This window comes from Ascaphus truei, unplaced genomic scaffold (assembly GCF_040206685.1).
Source record: "Ascaphus truei isolate aAscTru1 unplaced genomic scaffold, aAscTru1.hap1 HAP1_SCAFFOLD_318, whole genome shotgun sequence".
Classification (NCBI taxonomy): domain Eukaryota; kingdom Metazoa; phylum Chordata; class Amphibia; order Anura; family Ascaphidae; genus Ascaphus; species Ascaphus truei.
In genome coordinates this window covers 146,365-161,608 of record NW_027456158.1, presented here as the reverse complement: position 1 = coordinate 161,608, position 15,244 = coordinate 146,365, and the positions used below count along the sequence as shown (strand labels likewise).

Here is a 15,244-nt window from a genome sequence, read left to right as displayed (position 1 = left end):
GCTTTGGTACATTAGAAGCAACTCTGAAACTTAACCTAAGCGTTTTTCGAAGCTACTTTTTGGCTAACTTCTTATAGGAAGGTCTAGGAGCTCTGAAAATGAACGTGCGCGTCTTTCACTCTTCCCGAGGGACTTAGAAGAATTTTGTGATATTTTTTATTAAAATGGTGTATAAGGGTATATATATAAATATATTTTATGCACTGTATATGAGCTGGCGATTTCTAAGTCTGGTTCCGAGAGGGGGTAACCAGGCTCACTAATAAAGGTCAAGCCACTTGGCTGCCAGAATTCCCTGCTTCAGCACAGACCAGAAAGGCATTGTGATAAGCGTATCCCCGGTATAGTCAGGGGTTAATGGGAGTCGTCCCCGTCCCCCCAGTATACGCCCAGAACCATGGACCCGGTACTTGTGGTTCGGACTGTCTCCAACCAGCCATAATGTTGTGAGAGTGAAATTATGTCTAAGTCCAGCTTTGGTACATTAGAAGCAACTCTGAAACTTAACCTAAGCGTTTTTCGAAGCTACTTTTTGGCTAACTTCTTATAGGAAGGTCTAGGATCTCTGAAAATGAACGTGCACGTCTTACACTCATCCTGAGGGACTTAGAAGAATTTTGTGATATTTTTTATTAAAATGGTGTATAAGGGTATATATATATATAAATATATTTTATGCACTGTATATGAGCTTGCGATTTCTAAGTCTGTGGTTCCGAGAGGGGGTAACCAGGCTCACTAATAAAGGTCAAGCCACTTGGCTGCCAGAATGCCCTGCTTCAGCACAGACCAGAAAGGCATTGTGATAAGCGTATCCCCGGTATAGTCAGGGGTTAATGGGAGTCGTCCCCGTCCCCCCAGTATACGGCCAGAACCATGTACCCGGTACTTGTGGTTCGGACTCTCTCCAACCAGCCATAATGTTGTGAGACTGAAATTATGTCAAAGTCCAGCTTTGGTACATTAGAAGCAACTCTGAAACTTAACCTAAGCGTTTTTCGAAGCTACTTTTTGGCTAACTTCTTATAGGAAGGTCTAGGAGCTCTGAAAATGAACGTGCGCGTCTTTCACTCTTCCCGAGGGACTTAGAAGAATTTTGTGATATTTTTTATTAAAATGGTGTATAAGGGTATATATATAAATATATTTTATGCACTGTATATGAGCTGGCGATTTCTAAGTCTGGTTCCGAGAGGGGGTAACCAGGCTCACTAATAAAGGTCAAGCCACTTGGCTGCCAGAATTCCCTGCTTCAGCACAGACCAGAAAGGCATTGTGATAAGCGTATCCCCGGTATAGTCAGGGGTTAATGGGAGTCGTCCCCGTCCCCCCAGTATACGCCCAGAACCATGGACCCGGTACTTGTGGTTCGGACTGTCTCCAACCACCCATAATGTTGTGAGAGTGAAATTATGTCTAAGTCCAGCTTTGGTACATTAGAAGCAACTCTGAAACTTAACCTAAGCGTTTTTCGAAGCTACTTTTTGGCTAACTTCTTATAGGAAGGTCTAGGAGCTCTGAAAATGAACGTGCACGTCTTACACTCTTCCCGAGGGACTTAGAAGAATTTTGTGATATTTTTTATTAAAATGGTGTATAAGGGTATATATATAAATATATTTTATGCACTGTATATGAGCTGGCGATTTCTAAGTCTGTGGTTCCGAGAGGGGGTAACCAGGCTCACTAATAAAGGTCAAGCCACTTGGCTGCCAGAATTCCCTGCTTCAGCACAGACCAGAAAGCATTGTGATAAGCGTATCCCCGGTATAGTCAGGGGTTAATGGGAGTCTTCCCCATCCCCCCAGTATACGCCCAGAATCATGGACCCGGTACTTGTGGTTCGGACTGTCTCCAACCAGCCATAATGTTGTGAGAGTGAAATTATGTCAAAGTCCAGCTTTGGTACATTAGAAGCAACTCTGAAACTTAACCTAAGCGTTTTTCGAAGCTACTTTTTGGCTAACTTCTTATAGGAAAGTCTAGGAGCTCTGAAAATGAACGTGCGCGTCTTTCACTCTTCCCGAGGGACTTAGAAGAATTTTGTGATATTTTTTATTAAAATGGTGTATAAGGGTATATATATAAATATATTTTATGCACTGTATATGAGCTGGCGATTTCTAAGTCTGGTTCCGAGAGGGGGTAACCAGGCTCACTAATAAAGGTCAAGCCACTTGGCTGCCAGAATTCCCTGCTTCAGCACAGACCAGAAAGGCATTGTGATAAGCGTATCCCCGGTATAGTCAGGGGTTAATGGGAGTCGTCCCCGTCCCCCCAGTATACGCCCAGAACCATGGACCCGGTACTTGTGGTTCGGACTGTCTCCAACCAGCCATAATGTTGTGAGAGTGAAATTATGTCTAAGTCCAGCTTTGGTACATTAGAAGCAACTCTGAAACTTAACCTAAGCGTTTTTCGAAGCTACTTTTTGGCTAACTTCTTATAGGAAGGTCTAGGATCTCTGAAAATGAACGTGCACGTCTTACACTCATCCTGAGGGACTTAGAAGAATTTTGTGATATTTTTTATTAAAATGGTGTATAAGGGTATATATATATATAAATATATTTTATGCACTGTATATGAGCTTGCGATTTCTAAGTCTGTGGTTCCGAGAGGGGGTAACCAGGCTCACTAATAAAGGTCAAGCCACTTGGCTGCCAGAATGCCCTGCTTCAGCACAGACCAGAAAGGCATTGTGATAAGCGTATCCCCGGTATAGTCAGGGGTTAATGGGAGTCGTCCCCGTCCCCCCAGTATACGGCCAGAACCATGGACCCGGTACTTGTGGTTCGGACTCTCTCCAACCAGCCATAATGTTGTGAGAGTGAAATTATGTCAAAGTCCAGCTTTGGTACATTAGAAGCAACTCTGAAACTTAACCTAAGCGTTTTTCGAAGCTACTTTTTGGCTAACTTCTTATAGGAAGGTCTAGGAGCTCTGAAAATGAACGTGCACGTCTTACACTCTTCCCGAGGGACTTAGAAGAATTTTGTGATATTTTTTATTAAAATGGTGTATAAGGGTATATATATAAATATATTTTATGCACTGTATATGAGCTGGCGATTTCTAAGTCTGTGGTTCCGAGAGGGGGTAACCAGGCTCACTAATAAAGGTCAAGCCACTTGGCTGCCAGAATTCCCTGCTTCAGCACAGACCAGAAAGGCATTGTGATAAGCGTATCCCCGGTATAGTCAGGGGTTAATGGGAGTCGTCCCCATCCCCCCAGTATACGCCCAGAATCATGGACCCGGTACTTGTGGTTCGGACTGTCTCCAACCAGCCATAATGTTGTGAGAGTGAAATTATGTCTAAGTCCAGCTTTGGTACATTAGAAGCAACTCTGAAACTTAACCTAAGCGTTTTTCGAAGCTACTTTTTGGCTAACTTCTTATAGGAAAGTCTAGGAGCTCTGAAAATGAACGTGCGCGTCTTTCACTCTTCCCGAGGGACTTAGAAGAATTTTGTGATATTTTTTATTAAAATGGTGTATAAGGGTATATATATAAATATATTTTATGCACTGTATATGAGCTGGCGATTTCTAAGTCTGTGGTTCCGAGAGGGGGTAACCAGGCTCACTAATAAAGGTCAAGCCACTTGGCTGCCAGAATACCCTGCTTCAGCACAGACCAGAAAGGCATTGTGATAAGCGTATCCCCGGTATAGTCAGGGGTTAATGGGAGTCATCCCCGTCCCCCCAGTATACGGCCAGAACCATGGACCCGGTACTTGTGGTTCGGACTCTCTCCAACCAGCCATAATGTTGTGAGAGTGAAATTATGTCAAAGTCCAGCTTTTGTACATTAGAAGCAACTCTGAAACTTAACCTAAGCGTTTTTCGAAGCTACTTTTTGGCTAACTTCTTATAGGAAGGTCTAGGAGCTCTGAAAATGAACGTGCGCATCTTTCACTCTTCCCGAGGGACTTAGAAGAATTTTGTGATATTTTTTATTAAAATGGTGTATAAGGGTATATATATATAAATATATTTTATGCACTGTATACTGTATGAGCTGGCGATTTCTAAGTCTGGTTCCGAGAGGGGGTAACCAGGCTCACTAATAAAGGTCAAGCCACTTGGCTGCCAGAATTCCCTGCTTCAGCACAGACCAGAAAGGCATTGTGATAAGCGTATCCCCGGTATAGTCAGGGGTTAATGGGAGTCGTCCCCATCCCCCCAGTATACGCCCAGAATCATGGACCCGGTACTTGTGGTTCGGACTGTCTCCAACCAGCCATAATGTTGTGAGAGTGAAATTATGTCTAAGTCCAGCTTTGGTACATTAGAAGCAACTCTGAAACTTAACCTAAGCGTTTTTCGAAACTACTTTTTGGCTAACTTCTTATAGGAAGGTCTAGGAGCTCTGAAAATGAACGTACGCGTCTTTCACTCTTCCCGAGGGACTTAGAAGAATTTTGGGATATTTTTTTATTAAAATGGTGTATAAGGGTATATATATAAATATATTTAATGCACTGTATATGAGCTGGCGATTTCTAAGTCTGTGGTTCCGAGAGGGGGTAAGCAGGCTCACTAATAAAGGTCAAGCCACTTGGCTGCCAGAATGCCCTGCTTCAGCACAGACCAGAAAGGCATTGTGATAAGCGTATCCCCGGTATAGTCAGGGGTTAATGGGAGTCGTCCCCGTCCCCCCAGTATACGGCCAGAACCATGGACCCGGTACTTGTGGTTCGGACTCTCTCCAACCAGCCATAATGTTGTGAGAGTGAAATTATGTCAAAGTCCAGCTTTGCTACATTAGAAGCAACTCTGAAACTTAACCTAAGCGTTTTTCGAAGCTACTTTTTGGCTAACTTCTTATAGGAAGGTCTAGCAGCTCTGAAAATGAACGTGCGCGTCTTTCACTCTTCCCGAGGGACTTAGAAGAATTTTGTGATATTTTTTATTAAAATGGTGTATAAGGGTATATATATAAATATATTTTATGCACTGTATATGAGCTGGCGATTTCTAAGTCTGGTTCCGAGAGGGGGTAACCAGGCTCACTAATAAAGGTCAAGCCACTTGGCTGCCAGAATTCCCTGCTTCAGCACAGACCAGAAAGGCATTGTGATAAGCGTATCCCCGGTATAGTCAGGGGTTAATGGGAGTCGTCCCCGTCCCCCCAGTATACGCCCAGAACCATGGACCCGGTACTTGTGGTTCGGACTGTCTCCAACCACCCATAATGTTGTGAGAGTGAAATTATGTCTAAGTCCAGCTTTGGTACATTAGAAGCAACTCTGAAACTTAACCTAAGCGTTTTTCGAAGCTACTTTTTGGCTAACTTCTTATAGGAAGGTCTAGGAGCTCTGAAAATGAACGTGCACGTCTTACACTCTTCCCGAGGGACTTAGAAGAATTTTGTGATATTTTTTATTAAAATGGTGTATAAGGGTATATATATAAATATATTTTATGCACTGTATATGAGCTGGCGATTTCTAAGTCTGGTTCCGAGAGGGGGTAACCAGGCTCACTAATAAAGGTCAAGCCACTTGGCTGCCAGAATTCCCTGCTTCAGCACAGACCAGAAAGGCATTGTGATAAGCGTATCCCCGGTATAGTCAGGGGTTAATGGGAGTCGTCCCCATCCCCCCAGTATACGCCCAGAATCATGGACCCGGTACTTGTGGTTCGGACTGTCTCCAACCAGCCATAATGTTGTGAGAGTGAAATTATGTCTAAGTCCAGCTTTGGTACATTAGAAGCAACTCTGAAACTTAACCTAAGCGTTTTTCGAAACTACTTTTTGGCTAACTTCTTATAGGAAGGTCTAGGAGCTCTGAAAATGAACGTACGCGTCTTTCACTCTTCCCGAGGGACTTAGAAGAATTTTGGGATATTTTTTTATTAAAATGGTGTATAAGGGTATATATATAAATATATTTAATGCACTGTATATGAGCTGGCGATTTCTAAGTCTGTGGTTCCGAGAGGGGGTAAGCAGGCTCACTAATAAAGGTCAAGCCACTTGGCTGCCAGAATGCCCTGCTTCAGCACAGACCAGAAAGGCATTGTGATAAGCGTATCCCCGGTATAGTCAGGGGTTAATGGGAGTCGTCCCCGTCCCCCCAGTATACGGCCAGAACCATGGACCCGGTACTTGTGGTTCGGACTCTCTCCAACCAGCCATAATGTTGTGAGAGTGAAATTATGTCAAAGTCCAGCTTTGCTACATTAGAAGCAACTCTGAAACTTAACCTAAGCGTTTTTCGAAGCTACTTTTTGGCTAACTTCTTATAGGAAGGTCTAGCAGCTCTGAAAATGAACGTGCGCGTCTTTCACTCTTCCCGAGGGACTTAGAAGAATTTTGTGATATTTTTTATTAAAATGGTGTATAAGGGTATATATATAAATATATTTTATGCACTGTATATGAGCTGGCGATTTCTAAGTCTGGTTCCGAGAGGGGGTAACCAGGCTCACTAATAAAGGTCAAGCCACTTGGCTGCCAGAATTCCCTGCTTCAGCACAGACCAGAAAGGCATTGTGATAAGCGTATCCCCGGTATAGTCAGGGGTTAATGGGAGTCGTCCCCGTCCCCCCAGTATACGCCCAGAACCATGGACCCGGTACTTGTGGTTCGGACTGTCTCCAACCACCCATAATGTTGTGAGAGTGAAATTATGTCTAAGTCCAGCTTTGGTACATTAGAAGCAACTCTGAAACTTAACCTAAGCGTTTTTCGAAGCTACTTTTTGGCTAACTTCTTATAGGAAGGTCTAGGAGCTCTGAAAATGAACGTGCACGTCTTACACTCTTCCCGAGGGACTTAGAAGAATTTTGTGATATTTTTTATTAAAATGGTGTATAAGGGTATATATATAAATATATTTTATGCACTGTATATGAGCTGGCGATTTCTAAGTCTGTGGTTCCGAGAGGGGGTAACCAGGCTCACTAATAAAGGTCAAGCCACTTGGCTGCCAGAATTCCCTGCTTCAGCACAGACCAGAAAGGCATTGTGATAAGCGTATCCCCGGTATAGTCAGGGGTTAATGGGAGTCGTCCCCATCCCCCCAGTATACGCCCAGAATCATGGACCCGGTACTTGTGGTTCGGACTGTCTCCAACCAGCCATAATGTTGTGAGAGTGAAATTATGTCTAAGTCCAGCTTTGGTACATTAGAAGCAACTCTGAAACTTAACCTAAGCGTTTTTCGAAGCTACTTTTTGGCTAACTTCTTATAGGAAAGTCTAGGAGCTCTGAAAATGAACGTGCGCGTCTTTCACTCTTCCCGAGGGACTTAGAAGAATTTTGTGATATTTTTTATTAAAATGGTGTATAAGGGTATATATATAAATATATTTTATGCACTGTATATGAGCTGGCGATTTCTAAGTCTGTGGTTCCGAGAGGGGGTAACCAGGCTCACTAATAAAGGTCAAGCCACTTGGCTGCCAGAATACCCTGCTTCAGCACAGACCAGAAAGGCATTGTGATAAGCGTATCCCCGGTATAGTCAGGGGTTAATGGGAGTCATCCCCGTCCCCCCAGTATACGGCCAGAACCATGGACCCGGTACTTGTGGTTCGGACTCTCTCCAACCAGCCATAATGTTGTGAGAGTGAAATTATGTCAAAGTCCAGCTTTGGTACATTAGAAGCAACTCTGAAACTTAACCTAAGCGTTTTTCGAAGCTACTTTTTGGCTAACTTCTTATAGGAAGGTCTAGGAGCTCTGAAAATGAACGTGCGCATCTTTCACTCTTCCCGAGGGACTTAGAAGAATTTTGTGATATTTTTTATTAAAATGGTGTATAAGGGTATATATATATAAATATATTTTATGCACTGTATACTGTATGAGCTGGCGATTTCTAAGTCTGGTTCCGAGAGGGGGTAACCAGGCTCACTAATAAAGGTCAAGCCACTTGGCTGCCAGAATTCCCTGCTTCAGCACAGACCAGAAAGGCATTGTGATAAGCGTATCCCCGGTATAGTCAGGGGTTAATGGGAGTCGTCCCCGTCCCCCCAGTATACGCCCAGAACCATGGACCCGGTACTTGTGGTTCGGACTGTCTCCAACCAGCCATAATGTTGTGAGAGTGAAATTATGTCTAAGTCCAGCTTTGGTACATTAGAAGCAACTTGAAACTTAACCTAAGCGTTTTTCGAAGCTACTTTTTGGCTAACTTCTTATAGGAAGGTCTAGGAGCTCTGAAAATGAACGTGCACGTCTTACACTCTTCCCGAGGGACTTAGAAGAATTTTGTGATATTTTTTATTAAAATGGTGTATAAGGGTATATATATAAATATATTTTATGCACTGTATATGAGCTGGCGATTTCTAAGTCTGGTTCCGAGAGGGGGTAACCAGGCTCACTAATAAAGGTCAAGCCACTTGGCTGCCAGAATTCCCTGCTTCAGCACAGACCAGAAAGGCATTGTGATAAGCGTATCCCCGGTATAGTCAGGGGTTAATGGGAGTCGTCCCCGTCCCCCCAGTATACGCCCAGAACCATGGACCCGGTACTTGTGGTTCGGACTGTCTCCAACCAGCCATAATGTTGTGAGAGTGAAATTATGTCTAAGTCCAGCTTTGGTACATTAGAAGCAACTTGAAACTTAACCTAAGCGTTTTTCGAAGCTACTTTTTGGCTAACTTCTTATAGGAAGGTCTAGGAGCTCTGAAAATGAACGTGCACGTCTTACACTCTTCCCGAGGGACTTAGAAGAATTTTGTGATATTTTTTATTAAAATGGTGTATAAGGGTATATATATAAATATATTTTATGCACTGTATATGAGCTGGCGATTTCTAAGTCTGGTTCCGAGAGGGGGTAACCAGGCTCACTAATAAAGGTCAAGCCACTTGGCTGCCAGAATTCCCTGCTTCAGCACAGACCAGAAAGGCATTGTGATAAGCGTATCCCCGGTATAGTCAGGGGTTAATGGGAGTCGTCCCCGTCCCCCCAGTATACGCCCAGAACCATGGACCCGGTACTTGTGGTTCGGACTGTCTCCAACCACCCATAATGTTGTGAGAGTGAAATTATGTCTAAGTCCAGCTTTGGTACATTAGAAGCAACTCTGAAACTTAACCTAAGCGTTTTTCGAAGCTACTTTTTGGCTAACTTCTTATAGGAAGGTCTAGGAGCTCTGAAAATGAACGTGCACGTCTTACACTCTTCCCGAGGGACTTAGAAGAATTTTGTGATATTTTTTATTAAAATGGTGTATAAGGGTATATATATAAATATATTTTATGCACTGTATATGAGCTGGCGATTTCTAAGTCTGTGGTTCCGAGAGGGGGTAACCAGGCTCACTAATAAAGGTCAAGCCACTTGGCTGCCAGAATTCCCTGCTTCAGCACAGACCAGAAAGGCATTGTGATAAGCGTATCCCCGGTATAGTCAGGGGTTAATGGGAGTCGTCCCCATCCCCCCAGTATACGCCCAGAATCATGGACCCGGTACTTGTGGTTCGGACTGTCTCCAACCACCCATAATGTTGTGAGAGTGAAATTATGTCTAAGTCCAGCTTTGGTACATTAGAAGCAACTCTGAAACTTAACCTAAGCGTTTTTCGAAGCTACTTTTTGGCTAACTTCTTATAGGAAAGTCTAGGAGCTCTGAAAATGAACGTGCGCGTCTTTCACTCTTCCCGAGGGACTTAGAAGAATTTTGTGATATTTTTTATTAAAATGGTGTATAAGGGTATATATATAAATATATTTTATGCACTGTATATGAGCTGGCGATTTCTAAGTCTGTGGTTCCGAGAGGGGGTAACCAGGCTCACTAATAAAGGTCAAGCCACTTGGCTGCCAGAATACCCTGCTTCAGCACAGACCAGAAAGGCATTGTGATAAGCGTATCCCCGGTATAGTCAGGGGTTAATGGGAGTCATCCCCGTCCCCCCAGTATACGGCCAGAACCATGGACCCGGTACTTGTGGTTCGGACTCTCTCCAACCAGCCATAATGTTGTGAGAGTGAAATTATGTCAAAGTCCAGCTTTGGTACATTAGAAGCAACTCTGAAACTTAACCTAAGCGTTTTTCGAAGCTACTTTTTGGCTAACTTCTTATAGGAAGGTCTAGGAGCTCTGAAAATGAACGTGCGCGTCTTTCACTCTTCCCGAGGGACTTAGAAGAATTTTGTGATATTTTTTATTAAAATGGTGTATAAGGGTATATATATAAATATATTTTATGCACTGTATACTGTATGAGCTGGCGATTTCTAAGTCTGGTTCCGAGAGGGGGTAACCAGGCTCACTAATAAAGGTCAAGCCACTTGGCTGCCAGAATTCCCTGCTTCAGCACAGACCAGAAAGGCATTGTGATAAGCGTATCCCCGGTATAGTCAGGGGTTAATGGGAGTCGTCCCCGTCCCCCCAGTATACGCCCAGAACCATGGACCCGGTACTTGTGGTTCGGACTGTCTCCAACCAGCCATAATGTTGTGAGAGTGAAATTATGTCTAAGTCCAGCTTTGGTACATTAGAAGCAACTTGAAACTTAACCTAAGCGTTTTTCGAAGCTACTTTTTGGCTAACTTCTTATAGGAAGGTCTAGGAGCTCTGAAAATGAACGTGCACGTCTTACACTCTTCCCGAGGGACTTAGAAGAATTTTGTGATATTTTTTATTAAAATGGTGTATAAGGGTATATATATAAATATATTTTATGCACTGTATATGAGCTGGCGATTTCTAAGTCTGGTTCCGAGAGGGGGTAACCAGGCTCACTAATAAAGGTCAAGCCACTTGGCTGCCAGAATTCCCTGCTTCAGCACAGACCAGAAAGGCATTGTGATAAGCGTATCCCCGGTATAGTCAGGGGTTAATGGGAGTCGTCCCCGTCCCCCCAGTATACGCCCAGAACCATGGACCCGGTACTTGTGGTTCGGACTGTCTCCAACCAGCCATAATGTTGTGAGAGTGAAATTATGTCTAAGTCCAGCTTTGGTACATTAGAAGCAACTTGAAACTTAACCTAAGCGTTTTTCGAAGCTACTTTTTGGCTAACTTCTTATAGGAAGGTCTAGGAGCTCTGAAAATGAACGTGCACGTCTTACACTCTTCCCGAGGGACTTAGAAGAATTTTGTGATATTTTTTATTAAAATGGTGTATAAGGGTATATATATAAATATATTTTATGCACTGTATATGAGCTGGCGATTTCTAAGTCTGGTTCCGAGAGGGGGTAACCAGGCTCACTAATAAAGGTCAAGCCACTTGGCTGCCAGAATTCCCTGCTTCAGCACAGACCAGAAAGGCATTGTGATAAGCGTATCCCCGGTATAGTCAGGGGTTAATGGGAGTCGTCCCCGTCCCCCCAGTATACGCCCAGAACCATGGACCCGGTACTTGTGGTTCGGACTGTCTCCAACCAGCCATAATGTTGTGAGAGTGAAATTATGTCTAAGTCCAGCTTTGGTACATTAGAAGCAACTTGAAACTTAACCTAAGCGTTTTTCGAAGCTACTTTTTGGCTAACTTCTTATAGGAAGGTCTAGGAGCTCTGAAAATGAACGTGCACGTCTTACACTCTTCCCGAGGGACTTAGAAGAATTTTGTGATATTTTTTATTAAAATGGTGTATAAGGGTATATATATAAATATATTTTATGCACTGTATATGAGCTGGCGATTTCTAAGTCTGGTTCCGAGAGGGGGTAACCAGGCTCACTAATAAAGGTCAAGCCACTTGGCTGCCAGAATTCCCTGCTTCAGCACAGACCAGAAAGGCATTGTGATAAGCGTATCCCCGGTATAGTCAGGGGTTAATGGGAGTCGTCCCCGTCCCCCCAGTATACGCCCAGAACCATGGACCCGGTACTTGTGGTTCGGACTGTCTCCAACCACCCATAATGTTGTGAGAGTGAAATTATGTCTAAGTCCAGCTTTGGTACATTAGAAGCAACTCTGAAACTTAACCTAAGCGTTTTTCGAAGCTACTTTTTGGCTAACTTCTTATAGGAAGGTCTAGGAGCTCTGAAAATGAACGTGCACGTCTTACACTCTTCCCGAGGGACTTAGAAGAATTTTGTGATATTTTTTATTAAAATGGTGTATAAGGGTATATATATAAATATATTTTATGCACTGTATATGAGCTGGCGATTTCTAAGTCTGTGGTTCCGAGAGGGGGTAACCAGGCTCACTAATAAAGGTCAAGCCACTTGGCTGCCAGAATTCCCTGCTTCAGCACAGACCAGAAAGGCATTGTGATAAGCGTATCCCCGGTATAGTCAGGGGTTAATGGGAGTCGTCCCCATCCCCCCAGTATACGCCCAGAATCATGGACCCGGTACTTGTGGTTCGGACTGTCTCCAACCACCCATAATGTTGTGAGAGTGAAATTATGTCTAAGTCCAGCTTTGGTACATTAGAAGCAACTCTGAAACTTAACCTAAGCGTTTTTCGAAGCTACTTTTTGGCTAACTTCTTATAGGAAAGTCTAGGAGCTCTGAAAATGAACGTGCGCGTCTTTCACTCTTCCCGAGGGACTTAGAAGAATTTTGTGATATTTTTTATTAAAATGGTGTATAAGGGTATATATATAAATATATTTTATGCACTGTATATGAGCTGGCGATTTCTAAGTCTGTGGTTCCGAGAGGGGGTAACCAGGCTCACTAATAAAGGTCAAGCCACTTGGCTGCCAGAATACCCTGCTTCAGCACAGACCAGAAAGGCATTGTGATAAGCGTATCCCCGGTATAGTCAGGGGTTAATGGGAGTCATCCCCGTCCCCCCAGTATACGGCCAGAACCATGGACCCGGTACTTGTGGTTCGGACTCTCTCCAACCAGCCATAATGTTGTGAGAGTGAAATTATGTCAAAGTCCAGCTTTGGTACATTAGAAGCAACTCTGAAACTTAACCTAAGCGTTTTTCGAAGCTACTTTTTGGCTAACTTCTTATAGGAAGGTCTAGGAGCTCTGAAAATGAACGTGCGCGTCTTTCACTCTTCCCGAGGGACTTAGAAGAATTTTGTGATATTTTTTATTAAAATGGTGTATAAGGGTATATATATAAATATATTTTATGCACTGTATACTGTATGAGCTGGCGATTTCTAAGTCTGGTTCCGAGAGGGGGTAACCAGGCTCACTAATAAAGGTCAAGCCACTTGGCTGCCAGAATTCCCTGCTTCAGCACAGACCAGAAAGGCATTGTGATAAGCGTATCCCCGGTATAGTCAGGGGTTAATGGGAGTCGTCCCCGTCCCCCCAGTATACGCCCAGAACCATGGACCCGGTACTTGTGGTTCGGACTGTCTCCAACCAGCCATAATGTTGTGAGAGTGAAATTATGTCTAAGTCCAGCTTTGGTACATTAGAAGCAACTTGAAACTTAACCTAAGCGTTTTTCGAAGCTACTTTTTGGCTAACTTCTTATAGGAAGGTCTAGGAGCTCTGAAAATGAACGTGCACGTCTTACACTCTTCCCGAGGGACTTAGAAGAATTTTGTGATATTTTTTATTAAAATGGTGTATAAGGGTATATATATAAATATATTTTATGCACTGTATATGAGCTGGCGATTTCTAAGTCTGGTTCCGAGAGGGGGTAACCAGGCTCACTAATAAAGGTCAAGCCACTTGGCTGCCAGAATTCCCTGCTTCAGCACAGACCAGAAAGGCATTGTGATAAGCGTATCCCCGGTATAGTCAGGGGTTAATGGGAGTCGTCCCCGTCCCCCCAGTATACGCCCAGAACCATGGACCCGGTACTTGTGGTTCGGACTGTCTCCAACCAGCCATAATGTTGTGAGAGTGAAATTATGTCTAAGTCCAGCTTTGGTACATTAGAAGCAACTTGAAACTTAACCTAAGCGTTTTTCGAAGCTACTTTTTGGCTAACTTCTTATAGGAAGGTCTAGGAGCTCTGAAAATGAACGTGCACGTCTTACACTCTTCCCGAGGGACTTAGAAGAATTTTGTGATATTTTTTATTAAAATGGTGTATAAGGGTATATATATAAATATATTTTATGCACTGTATATGAGCTGGCGATTTCTAAGTCTGGTTCCGAGAGGGGGTAACCAGGCTCACTAATAAAGGTCAAGCCACTTGGCTGCCAGAATTCCCTGCTTCAGCACAGACCAGAAAGGCATTGTGATAAGCGTATCCCCGGTATAGTCAGGGGTTAATGGGAGTCGTCCCCGTCCCCCCAGTATACGCCCAGAACCATGGACCCGGTACTTGTGGTTCGGACTGTCTCCAACCACCCATAATGTTGTGAGAGTGAAATTATGTCTAAGTCCAGCTTTGGTACATTAGAAGCAACTCTGAAACTTAACCTAAGCGTTTTTCGAAGCTACTTTTTGGCTAACTTCTTATAGGAAGGTCTAGGAGCTCTGAAAATGAACGTGCACGTCTTACACTCTTCCCGAGGGACTTAGAAGAATTTTGTGATATTTTTTATTAAAATGGTGTATAAGGGTATATATATAAATATATTTTATGCACTGTATATGAGCTGGCGATTTCTAAGTCTGTGGTTCCGAGAGGGGGTAACCAGGCTCACTAATAAAGGTCAAGCCACTTGGCTGCCAGAATTCCCTGCTTCAGCACAGACCAGAAAGGCATTGTGATAAGCGTATCCCCGGTATAGTCAGGGGTTAATGGGAGTCGTCCCCATCCCCCCAGTATACGCCCAGAATCATGGACCCGGTACTTGTGGTTCGGACTGTCTCCAACCACCCATAATGTTGTGAGAGTGAAATTATGTCTAAGTCCAGCTTTGGTACATTAGAAGCAACTCTGAAACTTAACCTAAGCGTTTTTCGAAGCTACTTTTTGGCTAACTTCTTATAGGAAAGTCTAGGAGCTCTGAAAATGAACGTGCGCGTCTTTCACTCTTCCCGAGGGACTTAGAAGAATTTTGTGATATTTTTTATTAAAATGGTGTATAAGGGTATATATATAAATATATTTTATGCACTGTATATGAGCTGGCGATTTCTAAGTCTGTGGTTCCGAGAGGGGGTAACCAGGCTCACTAATAAAGGTCAAGCCACTTGGCTGCCAGAATACCCTGCTTCAGCACAGACCAGAAAGGCATTGTGATAAGCGTATCCCCGGTATAGTCAGGGGTTAATGGGAGTCATCCCCGTCCCCCCAGTATACGGCCAGAACCATGGACCCGGTACTTGTGGTTCGGACTCTCTCCAACCAGCCATAATGTTGTGAGAGTGAAATTATGTCAAAGTCCAGCTTTGGTACATTAGAAGCAACTCTGAAACTTAACCTAAGCGTTTTTCGAAG

The 15,244-nt window shown here is 43.6% G+C and overlaps 1 protein-coding gene across 1 annotated transcript in view; it reads left to right on the top strand.

The window, feature by feature from the left end:
- Window positions 1-15,244, top strand: part of LOC142483305 (uncharacterized) — a 395,453-nt gene that overhangs the window by 272,653 nt on the left and 107,556 nt on the right. The gene's annotated exons all lie outside the window — the stretch shown is intronic.